Raw genomic sequence first — 14,486 nt, forward strand, 5'->3', positions numbered from 1 at the left:
AAAATCTAGACTCACAGGAGCAAGACCATTAGGTGCCAAAGGCAACAATTGACCCTTGGAGACAAGTCGGCTGGAGGACGATGTATTGAATCGCGACGCAATTTAAGTGTTCCATCGTCATTAGGAGGTTCTGAACGTTACAATTAACTATCAGTTTTGCGTCGGATCGAAATTCTAGACTCACAGGAGAAGGACTGTAAGGTGCCCGAGGCAGCGATATCCCCTTCGAGACAAGTCGGCTGGAGGTCGATGTATTGAATTTCGACGCAATTTGAGTGTTCCATAATCATTAGGAGGCTCTGAACGTTACTATTAGCAGTCCGTTTTGCGTCGGATTCGATTATCTGGACTCACAGGAGAACGACGATAAGGTGACCGAGGTAGCAGTAGACCCATGGAGACAAGTCGGTTGGAGGACGATGTATTGAATCTCGATCAATTTGAGTGTTCCATCGTCATTAGGAGGCCCTGAACGTTACAATTAACTATCAGTTATTCGTCGGATTCGAAAATCTAGAATCACAGGAGAAGGATCACATGGTGCCCGAGGCAGCAATATCCCGTTGGCGACAAGTCAGCGGGAGGACGATGTATTGAATCTCGACGCAATTTGAGTGTCCCATCGTCATTAGGAGGCCCTGAACGTTACAATTAACTATCAGTTTCGCATCGGAATCGAAAATCTAGACTCACAGGAGACGGACCATATGGTGCATTTGGCAGCAATGTCCCCTTGGAGACAAGTCGGCAGGAGGCCGATGTATTGAATCTCGACGCAATTTGAGTGTTCCATCGCCATTAGGAGGCCCTGAACGTTATAATTAACTATCAGTTTTGCGTCGGATTCGAAAATCTAGACTCACAGGAGACGGACCATATGGTGCCCGAGGCAGCAATATCCCCTTGGAGACAAGTCGGCTTTAGGACGATGTATTGAATCTCGACGCAATTTGAGTGTTCCATCGACATTAGGAGTCGCTGAACGTCCAATTAACTATCAGTTTTGCGTCGGATTCGGAAATCTAGTCTCACAGGAAACGGACCATATGGTGCCCGAGGCAGCAATATCCCCTTGGAGACGTCGGCTGGAGTCCGATGTATTGAATCTAGACGCAATTTGAGTGTTCCATCGTCATTAGGAGGCCCTGAACATCACAATTGACTATCAGTTTGGCGTCGGATTCTAAAATCTAGACTCACAGGGGAATTAGCATAAGGTGAACGAGGCAGCAATAGACCCTTGGAGACAAATCGGCTGAATACCGATGTGTTGAATCTCGAAGCAATTTGAATGTTCCATCGTCATTAGGAAGCCCTGAACGTTACAATTAACAATCAGTTTCGCGTCGGACTCGAAAATCTAATCTCACAAGAGAGCGACCATAAGGAGCCCGAGGCAGCAATAAGCTAATGAAGACAAGTCGGCTGGAGGACGATGTAGTGAATCTCGACGCATTTTGAGTGTTCTATCGACATTTTTAGGCCCTGAACGTTACAATTAACTATCAGTTTCGCGTCGGATCGAAAATCTAGAATCACAGGAGACGGACCATATGGTGCCCGAGGCAGCAATATCCCCTTGGAGACAAGTCGGCTGGAGGACGATGTATTGAATCTCGACGCGATTTGAGTGTTCCATCGTCATTAGGAAGCGCTGAGCGTTACAATTAACTGTCAGTTATACGTCGGATTCGAACATCTAGACTCAAAGGAGAAGGATCATTTGGTGCCCGAGACAGCAATATCACCTTGGAGACAAGTCGGCTGGAGGACGATGTATTGAATCTCGACGCAATTTGGGTGTTCCATCGACATTAGGAGGCGCTGAACGTTACAATTAACTATCAGTTTTGCGTCGGATTCGAAAATCTAGTCTCACAGGAAACGGACCATATGGTGCCCGAGGCAGCAATATCCCCTTGGAGACGTCGGCTGGAGTCCGATGTATTGAATCTAGACGCAATTTGAGTGTTCCATCGTCATTAGGAGGCCCTGACTGTTACAATTAACTATCAGTTTTTCGTCGGATTCGAAAATCTAGACTCACTGGAGACGGACCATAAGGTGCTTGAGGCAGCAATCTCCCCTTGGAGACAAGTCGGCTGAAGGGCGATGCATTGAGTCTCGCCGCAATTTGACTGTTCCATCGTCAGCAGGAGGCCCTGAACGTTACAATTAACAATCAGTTTTGCGTCGGGTTCCAAAATCTAGACTCACAGGAGAACGACCATAAGGTGCCCGAGGCAGCAATAGACACTTGGAGACTACTCGGTTGAAAGACGATGTATTAAATCTCAACCCAATTTGAGTGTTCCATCGTCATTATGAGGCCGTAAACGTAACAATTAACTATCAGTTTCGCTTCGGATTCAAAAATCTAGACTCACAGGAGGCGGACCATATGGAGCCCGAGGCAACAATATCCCCTTGGAGACAAGTCGGCTGGAGGACGATGTATTGAGTCTCGACGCAAATTTGAGTGTTCCATCATCATTAGGAGGCGATGATTGTTACATCTCACTATTATTTTTGCGTCGGATTCGAAAATCTAGACTCACAGCGAAGGATCATTTGGTGCCCGAGACAGCAATATTCCCTTGGAGACAAGTCAGCTGGAGGCCGATGTATTGAATCTCGACGCAATTTGAGTGTTCCTTCGTCATTAGATGGCCCTGAACGGTACAATTAATTATCAGTTTAGCGTCGGATTCTAAAATGTAGACTCACAGGAGAAGAACCATAAGGTGCCCGAGGCAGCAATAGACCCCTGCAGACAAGTCGGCTGAAGGAGGATGTATTGAATCTCGACGCAATTTGAGTGTTCCATCGTCATTAGGAGGCCCTGACCGTTACAATTAACTATCAGTTTCGCGTCGGATTCAAAAATCCAGGCTCACAGGAGACGGGCCATATGGAAACCGAGGCAGCAATATCCCCTTGGAGACAAGTCACCTGGAGGGCAATGTATTGAATCTCGACGCAATTTGAGTGTTCCATCATCAATAGGAGGCGCTGATCGTTACATCTCACTATCATTTTTGCGTCGGAATCGAAAATCTACGCTGAGGAGAAGGATCATATGGTGCCCGAGACAGCAATATCCCCTTGGATACAAGTCGGCTGGAGGACGATGAATTGAATCTCGACGCAATTTGAGTGTTCCATCGTCATTAGGAAGCCCTGAATGTTACAATTATCTATCATTTTTTGGTCGGATTCGAAAATCTAGGCTCACTGGAGACGGACCATAAGGTGCCAGATGCAGCAATGGACCCTTGGAGACAAGTCGGCCGAAGGACGATGTATTGAGTCTCGACGCAATTTCAGTGTTCCATCGTCATTAGGGGGCCCTGAACGCTACAATTAACTATCAGTTTCGCGTCGGATTCAAAAATCAAGACTCACAGAAGAGGGACCATATGGTGCCCGAGGCAGCAATATCCCCTTGGAGACAAGTCGGATGGAGAACGATGTATTGGTTCGCGACGCAATTTGAGTGTTCCATCGTCATTGGGAGGCCCTGAACGTTACAAATAACAATCAGTTTTGGGTCGGATTCCAAAATCTGGACTCACAGGAGAACGACCATAAGGTTCCCGAGGCAGCAATAGACCCTTGGAGACAAGTCGGCTGGAGAACGATGAATTGGTTCGCGACGCAATTTGAGTGTTCCATCATCATTAGGAGGCCCTGAATGTTACAATTAACTATCAGTTTTTCGTCGGATTCGAAAATCTAGACTCACTGGAGACGGACCATAAGGTGCTTGAGGCAGCAATCTCCCCTTGGAGACAAGTCGGCTGAAGGACGATGTATTGAGTCTCGACGCAATTTGATTGTTCCATCGACATTAGGAGGCCCTGAACGTTACAATTAACAATCAGTTTTGCGTCGGATTCCAAAATCTGGACTCACAGGAGAACGACCATAATGTACCCGAGGCAGTAATAGACCCTTGGAGACAAGTCGGCTGACGGACGATGTATTGAATCTCGACGCAATTTGAGTGTTACATCGTCATTGGGAGGCCCTGAACGTCACAATTAACTATCAGGTTCGCTTTGGATTCAAAAATCTAGACTCACAGGGACGGACCATATGGAGCCCGAGGCAGCAATATCCCCTTGAGACAAATCGGCTGGAGGACTATGTATTGAATCTCGACGCAATTTGAGTGCTCCATCATAATTAGGAGGCGCTGATCGTTACTTCGCACTATTATTTTGGCGTCGGTATCGAAAATCTAGACTCACAGGGAAGGATCATTTGGTGCCTGAGACAGCAATATCCCCTTGGAGACAAGTCGGCTGGATGCCGATGTATTGAATCTCGACGCAATTTGAGTGTTCCATCGTCATTACGAGGCCCTGAATGTTACAATTAACTATCAGTTTTGCGTCGGATTGAAAAATCTAGACTCACTGGAGAACGACCATAAGGGGCCCGAAGCAGCAATAGACCCCTGCAGACAAGTCGGCTGAATGACGATGAATTGAATCTCGACGCAATTTCAGTGTTCCATCGTAATCAGGAAGCACTGACCGTTACAATTAACAATCAGTTTCGCGTCGGATACAATAATCTAGACTCACTAGAGAACGACCATAAGGTGCCCGAGGCAGCAATATCCCCATGGAGACAATTCGGCTGGAGGCCGATTTATTGAATCTCGACGCAATTTGAGTGTTCCATTGTCATTAGGTGGCCCTGAACGTTTCAATTAATTATCAGTTTTCCGTCGGATTCTAAAATCTAGACTCACAGGGGAACGACCATAAGGTGCCCGGGGCAGCAATAGACCCCTACAGACAAGTCGGCTGAATGACGATGTATTGTATCTCGACACAATTATAGTGTTCCATCGTCATTAGGAAGCCCTGATCGTTATAATTAACAATCAGTTTCGCGTCGGATTCGAAAATCTAAACTCACAGCAGAACGACCTTAAGGTGCCCGAGGCAGCAATATCCCCATGGAGACAAGTCGGCTAGAGGACGATATATTGAATCTCGGCGCAATTTGAGTGTTCCATCGTCATTAGGAGGCCTTGAATGTTACAATTGACTATCAACTTGGCGTCGGGTTCGAACATCTAGACTCGCAGGAAAACGATCATAAGGTGCCCGAGGCAGCAATAAACCCTTGGAGACAAGTCGGCTGAAGGACGATGTATTGAATCTCGACGCAATTTGAGTGTTCCATCGTCATTAGGAAGCCCTGAACGTCACAATTAACTATCATGTTCACTTTGGACGAAATTTAACTGTTCCATCGTCATTAGGTGGCCCTGAACGTTACAATTAACTATCAGTTTTGCGTCGGATTCAAAAATCTAGACTCACAGAAGACGGACCATATGGTGCCCGAGGCAGCAATATCCCGTTGGAGACAAGACGGCTGGAGTCCGATGTATTGAATCTCGACGCAATTTGATTTTTCTATCGTCATTAGGACGCGCTGAACGTTACAATTCACTATCTTTTAGGCGTAGGACTCGAAAATCTAGACTCACAGGAGAAGGATCATTTGGTGCCCGAGACAGCAATATCCCATTGGACACAAGGCTTCTGGAAGACGATGTATTGTATCTCGACACAATTATAGTGTTCCATCGTCATTAGGAGGCCCCGAACGTTACAATTAACAATCAGTTTTGCTTCGGATTCCAAAATCTAGACTCACAGGAGAACGATCATAAGGTGCCCCAGGCAGCAGTAGACCATTGGAGACAAGTCGGCTCGAGGCCGATGTTTGGAATCTCGACGCAATTCGAGTGATCATCGTCATAAAGTGGCCCTGAACGTTACAATTAACAAACATTTTTGCGTGGGATTCGAAAATCTAGACTAACAGGAGACGGACCACATGGAGCCCGAGGCAGCAATATCCCCTTGTAGACAAGTCGGCTGGAGGACGATGGCTTGACTCTCGACGCAATTTGAGTGTTCCATCGGAATTAGGAGGCGCTGAACGTTACAATTAACTATCATTTTAGGGTGGGATTCGAAAATCCACGCTGAGGAGAAGGATCATATGGTGCCCGAGACAGCAATATCCCCTTGGACGCAATTTGAGTGTTCCATCATAATTAGGAAGCCTTGAACGTTACAATTAACAATCAGTTTCGCGTCGGATTCGAAAATCTAGACTCACAGGAGAACGACCATAAGGTGCCCGGGGCAGCAATAGACCCTTGGAGTCAAGTCGGCTGAAGGACGATGTATTGAATCTCGACGCAATTTGAGTGTTCCATCGTCATTAGGAGGCTCTGACGGTTACAATTAACTATCAGTTTTGCGTCAAATTCAAAAATCTAGGCTCACAGGAGACGGACCATATGGAACCCGAGGCAGCAATATCTCCTTGGAGACAAGTCGCCTGGAGGACAATGTACTGAATCTCGACGCAGTTTGTGTGTTCCATCATCATTAGGAGGCGTTGATCGTTACATCTCACTATCATTTTTGCGTCGGAATCGGTAATCTAGTCTCACAGGAGACGGACCATATGGTGCCCCAGGCAGCAATATCCCCTTGGAGGCACGTCGGCTGGCGGACGATGTACTGAACCTCGACGCAATTTGAGTGTTCCATCGTGATTAGGAGGCCCTGAACGTTACAATTAACTATCAGTTTTGCGTCGGATTCGAAAATCTAGACTCACAGGAGAACGACCATAAGGTGCCCGGGGCGGCAATAGACCCTTGGAGACAAGTCGGCTGAATGACGATGTATTGAATCTCGACGCAATTTGAGTGTTCCATCGTCATTAGGAAGCTCTGATAGTTACAATTAACAATCAGTTTCGCGTCGGATTCGAAAATCTAAACTCACAGCAGATCGACTTTAAGGTGCCGGAGGCAGCAATATCCCTATGGAGACAAGTCGGCTAGAGGCCGATGTATTGAATTTCGACGCAATTTGAGTGTTCCATCGTCATTAAGTGACCCTGAACGTCACAATTAATTATCAGTTTTGCGTCGGATTCTAAAATCTAGACTCACAGGAGAACGACCAGAAGGTGCCCGAGGCAGCAATAGACCCCGACAGACAAGTCGGCTGAATGACGATGTATTGAATCTCGACGTAATTTGAATGTTCCATTGTAATTAGGAAGCCCTGAACGTTACAATTAACAATCAGTTTCGCTTCGGATTCGAAAATATAGACTCACTGGAGAACGACCATAAGGTGCCCGTGGCAGCAATATCCCCGTGGAGACAAGTCGGCTGGAGGATGATGAATTGAATCTCGACGCAATTTGAGTGTTCCATCGTCATCAGGAGGACCTGAATGTTACAATTAACTATCAGCTTGGCGTCGGGATCGAAAATCTAGACTCGCAGGAGAACGATCACGAGGTGCCCGAGTCAGCAATAGACCCTTGGAGTCAAGTCGGCTGAAGGACGGTGTATTGAATCTCGACGCAATTTGAGTGTTCCATCGTCATTTGGAGGCTCTGACGGTTACAATTAACTATCAGTTTCGCGTCAAATTCAAAAATCTAGGCTCACAGGAGACGGACCATATGGAACCCGAGGCAGCAATATCTCCTTGGAGACAAGTCGCCTGGAGGACAATGTACTGAATCTCGACGCAGTTTGTGTGTTCCATCATCATTAAGAGGCGCTGATCGTTACATCTCACTATCTTTTTTGCGTCGGAATCGATAATCTAGTCTCACAGGAGACGGACCATATGGTGCCCCAGGCAGCAATATCCCCTTGGAGGCACGTCGGCTGGCGGACGATGTACTGAACCTCGACGCAATTTGAGTGTTCCATCGTGATTAGGTGGCCCCGAACGTTACAATTAACTATCAGTTTTGCGTCGGATTCGAAAATCTAGACTCACGGGAGAACGACCATAAGGTGCCCGGGGCGGCAATAGACCCTTGGAGACAAGTCGGCTGAATGACGATGTATTGAATCTCGACGCAATTTGAGTGTTCCATCGTCATTAGGAAGCCCTGATAGTTACAATTAACAATCAGTTTCGCGTCGGATTCGAAAATCTAAACTCACAGCAGATCGACCTTAAGGTGCCCGAGGCAGCAATATCCCCATGGAGACAAGTCGGCTAGAGGCCGATGTATTGAATCTCGACGCAATTTGAGTGTTCCATCGTCATTAAGTGGCCCTGAACGTCACAATTAATTATCAGTTTTGCGTCGGATTCTAAAATCTAGACTCACAGGAGAACGACCAGAAGGTGCCCGAGGCAGCAATAGACCCCGACAGACAAGTCGGCTGAATGACGATGTATTGAATCTCGACGTAATTTGAATGTTCCATTGTAATTAGGAAGCCCTGAACGTTACAACTAACAATCAGTTTCGCTTCGGATTCGAAAATATAGACTCGCTGGAGAACGACCATAAGGTGCCCGAGGCAGCAATATCCCCGTGGAGACAAGTCGGCTGGAGGATGATGAATTGAATCTCGACGCAATTTGAGTGTTCCATCGTCATCAGGAGGACCTGAATGTTACAATTAACTATCAGCTTGGCGTCGGGATCGAAAATCTAGACTCGCAGGAGAACGATCACAAGGTGCCCGAGTCAGCAATAGACCCTTGGAGACAAGTCGGATGGAGAACGATGTATTATATCGCGACGCAATTTGAGTGTTCCATCGTCATTAGGAGGCCCTGAATGTTGCAATTATCTATCAGTTTTTCGTCGGATTTGAAAATCTAGGCTCACTGGAGACGGACCATAAGGTGCCCGAGACAGCAATATCCCCTTGGATACAAGTCGGCTGGAGGACGATGTATTGTATCTCGACGCAATTATAGTGTTCCATCGTCATTAGGACGCCCCGAACGTTACAATTAACAATCAGATTTGCTTCGGATTCCAAAATCTAGACTCACAGGAGAACGACCATAAGGTGCCCGAGGCAGTAGTAGACCATTGGAGAAAAGTCGGCTCGAGGCCGATGTTTTGAATCTCGACGCAATTTGAGTGTTCCATCGTCATAAGGTGGCCTTGAACGTTACAATTAACAATCATTTTTGCGTGGGATTCGAAAATCTAGACTAACAGGAGACGGACCACATGGAGCCCGAGGAAGCAATATCCCCTTGTAGACAAGTCGGCTGGAGGACGATGGCTTGACTCTCGACGCAATTTGAGTGTTCCATCGGCATTAGGAGGCGCTGAACGTTACAATTAACTATCATTTTAGGGTCGGATTCGAAAATTCACGCAGAGGAGAAGGATCATATGGTGCCCGAGACAGCAATATCCCCTTGGATAGAAGTCGGATGGAGGACGATGTATTGAATCTCGACGCTATTTGAGTGTTCCATCGTCATTACGAGGCCGTGAACGTTACAATTAACAATCAGTTTTGCGTCGGATTCCAAAGTCTAGACTCACAGGAGAACGACCAAAAGGTGCCCGAGGTAGCAATAGACCCTTGGGAACAAGTCAGCTGGAGGACGATGTATTGAATCTCGACGCAATTTGAGTGTTCCATCATCGTTAGGAGGCGCTGATTGTTACATCTCACTATTATTTTTGCGTCGGATTCGAAAATCTAGACTCACAGGGAGGGTCATTTGGTGCCCGAGACAGCAAAATCCCCTTGGAGACATGTCGGCTGGAGGCCGATGTATTTAATCCTGACGCAATTTGAGCGTTGCATCGTCTTCAGGAGGACCGGAATGTTACAATTAACTATCAGTTTGGCCTCGGGTTCGAAAATCTAGACTCGAGGGGGACCAAGATCATAAGGTGCCCGAGTCAGCAATAGACCCTTGGAGACAAGTCGGCTGGAGAACGATGTATTGGATCACGACGCAATTTGAGTGATCCATCGTCATTAGGTGGCCCTAAACGTTGCAATTAATTATCAGTTTTGCGTCTGATTGAAAAATCTAGACTCACTGGAGAACGACCATAAGGTGCCCGAAGCAGCAATAGACCCCTGCAGACAAGTCGGCTGAATGACGATGAATTGAATCTCGACGCAATTTGAGTGTTCCATCGTAATCAGGAAGCACTGACCGTTACAATTAACAATCAGTTTCGCGTCGGATACGATAATCTAGACTCACTAGAGAACGACCATAAGGTGCCCGAGGCAGCAATATCCCCATGGAGACAATTCGGCTGGAGGCCGATGTATTGAATCTCGACGCAATTTGAGTGTTCCATTGTCATTAGGTGGCCCTGAACGTTACAATTAATTATCAGTTTTCCGTCGGATTCTAAAATCTAGACTCACAGGGGAACGACCATAAGGTGCCCGAGGCAGCAATAGACCCCTACAGACGAGTCGGCTGAATGACGATGTGTTGAATCTCGACGCAATTTGAGTGTTCCATCGACATTAGGAGGCCCTGACCGTTACAATTAACTATCAGTTTTGCGTCGGATTCAAAAATCTAGGCTCACAGGAGACATACCATATGGAACCCGAGGCAGCAATATCCCCATGGAGACAAGTCGGCTGTAGGACGATGTATTGCATCTCGACGCAATTTGAGTGTTCCATCGTCATCAGGAGGACCTGAATGTTACAATTAACTATCATTTTGGCGTCGGGTTCGAAAATCTAGACTCACAGGAGAACGACCATAAGGTGCCCGGGGCAGCAATAGGCCCTTGGTGACAAGTCGGCTGAAGGACGATGTATTGAATCTCGACGCAAATTGAGTGTTCCATCGTCATTAGGAGGCTCTGACGGTTACAATTAACTATCAGTTTCGCGTCGGATTCAAAAATGTAGGCTCACAGGAGACGGACCATATGGAACCCGAGGCAGCATTATTCCCTTGGCGACAAGTCGCCTGGAGGACAATGTATTGAATCTCGACGCAGTTTGAGTGTTCCATCATCAGTAGGAGGCGCTGATCGTTACATTTCACTATCATTTTTGCGTCGGAATCGAAAATCTAGTCTCATAGGAGACGGACCATATGGTGCCCGGAGCAGCAATATCCCCTTGGAGGCACGTCGGCTGGCGGACGATGTACTGAACCTCGACGCAATTTGAGTGTTCCATCGTGATTAGGAGGCCCTGAACGTTACAATTAACTATCAGTTTTGCGTCGGATTCGAAAATCGAGACTCACAGGAGAACGAACATAAGGTGCCCGAGGCGGCAATAGACCCTTGGAGACAAGTCGGCTGAATGACGATGTATTGCATCTCGACCCAATTATAGTGTTCCATCGTCATTAGGAAGCCCTGATCGTTACAATTAACAATCAGTTTCGCGTCGGATTCGAAAATCTAAACTCACAGCAGAACGACCTTAAGGTGCCCGAGGCAGCAATATCCCCATGGAGACAAGTCGGCTAGAGGACGATATATTGAAACTCGGCGCAATTTGAGTGTTCCATCGTCATTAGGAGGCCTTGAATGTTACAATTGACTATCAGCTTGGCGTCGGGTTCGAAAATCTAGACTCGCAGGAACACGATCATAAGGTGCCCGAGGCAGCAATAGACCCTTGGAGACAAGTCGGCTGAAGGCCGATGTATTGAATCTCGACGAAATTTATGTGTTCCATCGTCATTAGGTGGCCCTGAACGTTACAATTAATTACCAGTTTTGCGTCGGATTCTAAAATCTAGACTCGCAGGAAAACGAACATAAGGTGCCCGAGGCAGCAATAGACCCCTGCAGACAAGTCGGCTGACTGACGATGTATTGTGTCTCGACGCAATCTCAGAGTTCCATCGTCATTAGGAGGCCCTGTACGTTGCAATTTACTATCAGTTTTGCGTCGGATTCAAAAATCTAGACTCACAGAAGACGGACCATATGGTGCCCGAGGCAGCAATATCCCGTTGGAGACAAGACGGCTGGAGACCGATACATTGAATCTCGACGCAATTTGATTTTTCTATCGTCATTAGGACGCGCTGAACGTTACAATTCACTATCATTTAGGCGTAGGATTCGAAAATCTCGACTCACAGGAGAAGGATCATTTGGTGCCAGAGACAGCAATATCCCATTGGACACAAGTCGGCTGGAGGACGATGTATTGACTCTCGACGCAATTTGACTGTTCCATCGTCATTAGGAAGCCCTGACTGTTACAATTGTCTATCATTTTTTCGTCGGATTTGAAAATCTAGGCTCACTGGAGACGGACCATAAGGTGCCAGAGGCAGCAATAGACACTTGGAGACAAGCCGGCTGAAGGACGATGTATTCAGTCTCAACGCAATTTCAGTTTTCCATCGTCATTAGGGGGCCCTGAACGTTACAATTAACAATCAGTTTTGCTTCGGATTCCAAAATCTAGACTCACAGGAGAACGATCATAAGGTGCCCGAGGCAGCAGTAGACCATTGGAGACAAGTCGGCTCGAGGCCGATGTTTTGAATCTCGACGCAATTTGAGTGTTCCATCGTCATAAGGTGGCCCTGAACGTTACAATTAACAAACATTTTTGCGTAGGATTCGAAAATCTAGACTAACAGGAGACGGACCACATGGAGCCCGAGGCAGCAATATCCCCTTGTAGACAAGTCGGCTGGAGGACGATGGCTTGACTCTCGACGCAATTTGAGTGTTCCATCGGAATTAGGAGGCGCTGAACGTTACAATTAACTATCATTTTAGGGTGGGATTCGAAAATCCACCCTGAGGAGAAGGATCATATGGTGACCGAGACAGCAATATCCCCTTGGATACAAGTCGGCTGGAGGACGATGTATTGAATCTCGACGCAATTTGAGTGTTCCATAGTCATTAGGAGGCCGTGAACGTTATAATTAACAATCAGTTTCCCGTCGGATTCCAAAGTCTAGACTCACAGGAGAACGACCATGAGGTGCCCGAGGCAGCAATAGACCCTTGGGAGCAAGTCGGCTGAAGGACGATGTATTGAATCTCGACGAAATTTGAATGTTCCATCATCATTAGGAGGCGCTGATTGTTACATCTCACTATTATTTTTGCGTCGGATTTGAAAATCTAGACTCACAGGGTAGGTCATTTGGTGCCCGAGACAGCAATATCCCCTTGGAGACAAGTCGGCTGGAGGCCGATGTATTGAATCTCGACGCAATTTGAGTGTTCCATCGTCATTAGGTGGCCATGAACGTTACAATTAACAATCAGTATCGCGGCGGATTCGATAATCTAGATTCACTGGAGAACGACCATAAAGTGCCCGAGGCAGCAATATCCCCATGGAGACAATTCGGCTGGAGGACGATGTATTGAATCTCGACGCAATTAGAGTGTTCCATCGTCATTACGAGGCGCTGAACGTTACAATTAACTATCATTTTAGGGTCGGATTCGAAAATCTTCGCTGAGGAGAAGGATCATATGGTGCCCGAGACAGCAATATCCCCTTGGATACAAGTCGGCTGGAGGACGATTTATTGACTCTCGACGCAATTTGACTGTTCCATCGTCATTAGGAAGCCCTGAATGTTACAATTGTCTATCATTTTTTCGTCGGATTTGAAAATCTATGCTCACTGGAGACGGACCATAAGGTGCCAGAGGCAGCAATAGACACTTGGAGACAAGCCGGCTGAAGGACGATGTATTGAGTCTCGACGCAATTTCAGTTTTCCATCGTCATTAGGGGGCCCTGAACGTTACAATTAACAATCAGTTTTGCTTCGGATTCCAAAATCTAGACTCACACTAGAACGACCATAAGGTGCCCGAGCCAGCAATAGACCATTTGAGACAAGTCGGCTGGAGGCCGATGTTTTGAATCTTGACGCAATTTGTGTGTTCCATCGTCATTAGGTGGCCCTGGACGTTACAATTAACAATCATATTTGCGTAGGATTCGAAAATCTAGACTAACAGGAGACGGACCACATGGAGCCCGAGGCAGCAATATCCCCTTGTAGACAAGTCGGCTGGAGGACGATGGCTTGACTCTCGACGCAATTTGAGTGTTCCATCGGCATTAGGAGGCCGTGAACGTTACAATTAACAATCAGTTTTGCGTCGGATTCCAAAGTCTAGACTCACAGGAGAACGACCATAAGGTGCCCGAGGTAGCAATAGACCCTTGGGAACAAGTCGGCTGGAGGACGATGTATTGAATCTCGACGCAAATTGAGTGTTCCATCATCATTAGGGGCGCTGATTGTTACATCTCACTATTATTTTTGCGTCGGATTCGAAAATCTAGACTCACAGGGAGGGTCATTTGGTGCCCGAGACAGCAATATCCCCTTGTAGACAAGTCGGCTGGAGGACGATGTATTGACTCTCGACGCAATTAGAGTGTTCCATCGTCATTAGGAGGCCCTAAACGTTACAATTAACGATCAGTTTAGCGTCGGATTCCAAAATCTAGACTCACAGGAGAAAGACCATAAGGGGCCCGAGGCAGCAATAGACCCCTGCAGACAAGTCGGCTGAATGACGATGAATTGAATCTCGACGCAATTTGAGTGTTCCATAGTAATCAGGTAGCCCTGAACGTTACAATTAACAATCAGTTTCGCGTCGGATACGATAATCTAGACTCACTGGAGAACGACCAT

This window comes from Schistocerca americana, unplaced genomic scaffold (genome assembly GCF_021461395.2).
Source record: "Schistocerca americana isolate TAMUIC-IGC-003095 unplaced genomic scaffold, iqSchAmer2.1 HiC_scaffold_35, whole genome shotgun sequence".
NCBI lineage: Eukaryota > Metazoa > Arthropoda > Insecta > Orthoptera > Acrididae > Schistocerca > Schistocerca americana.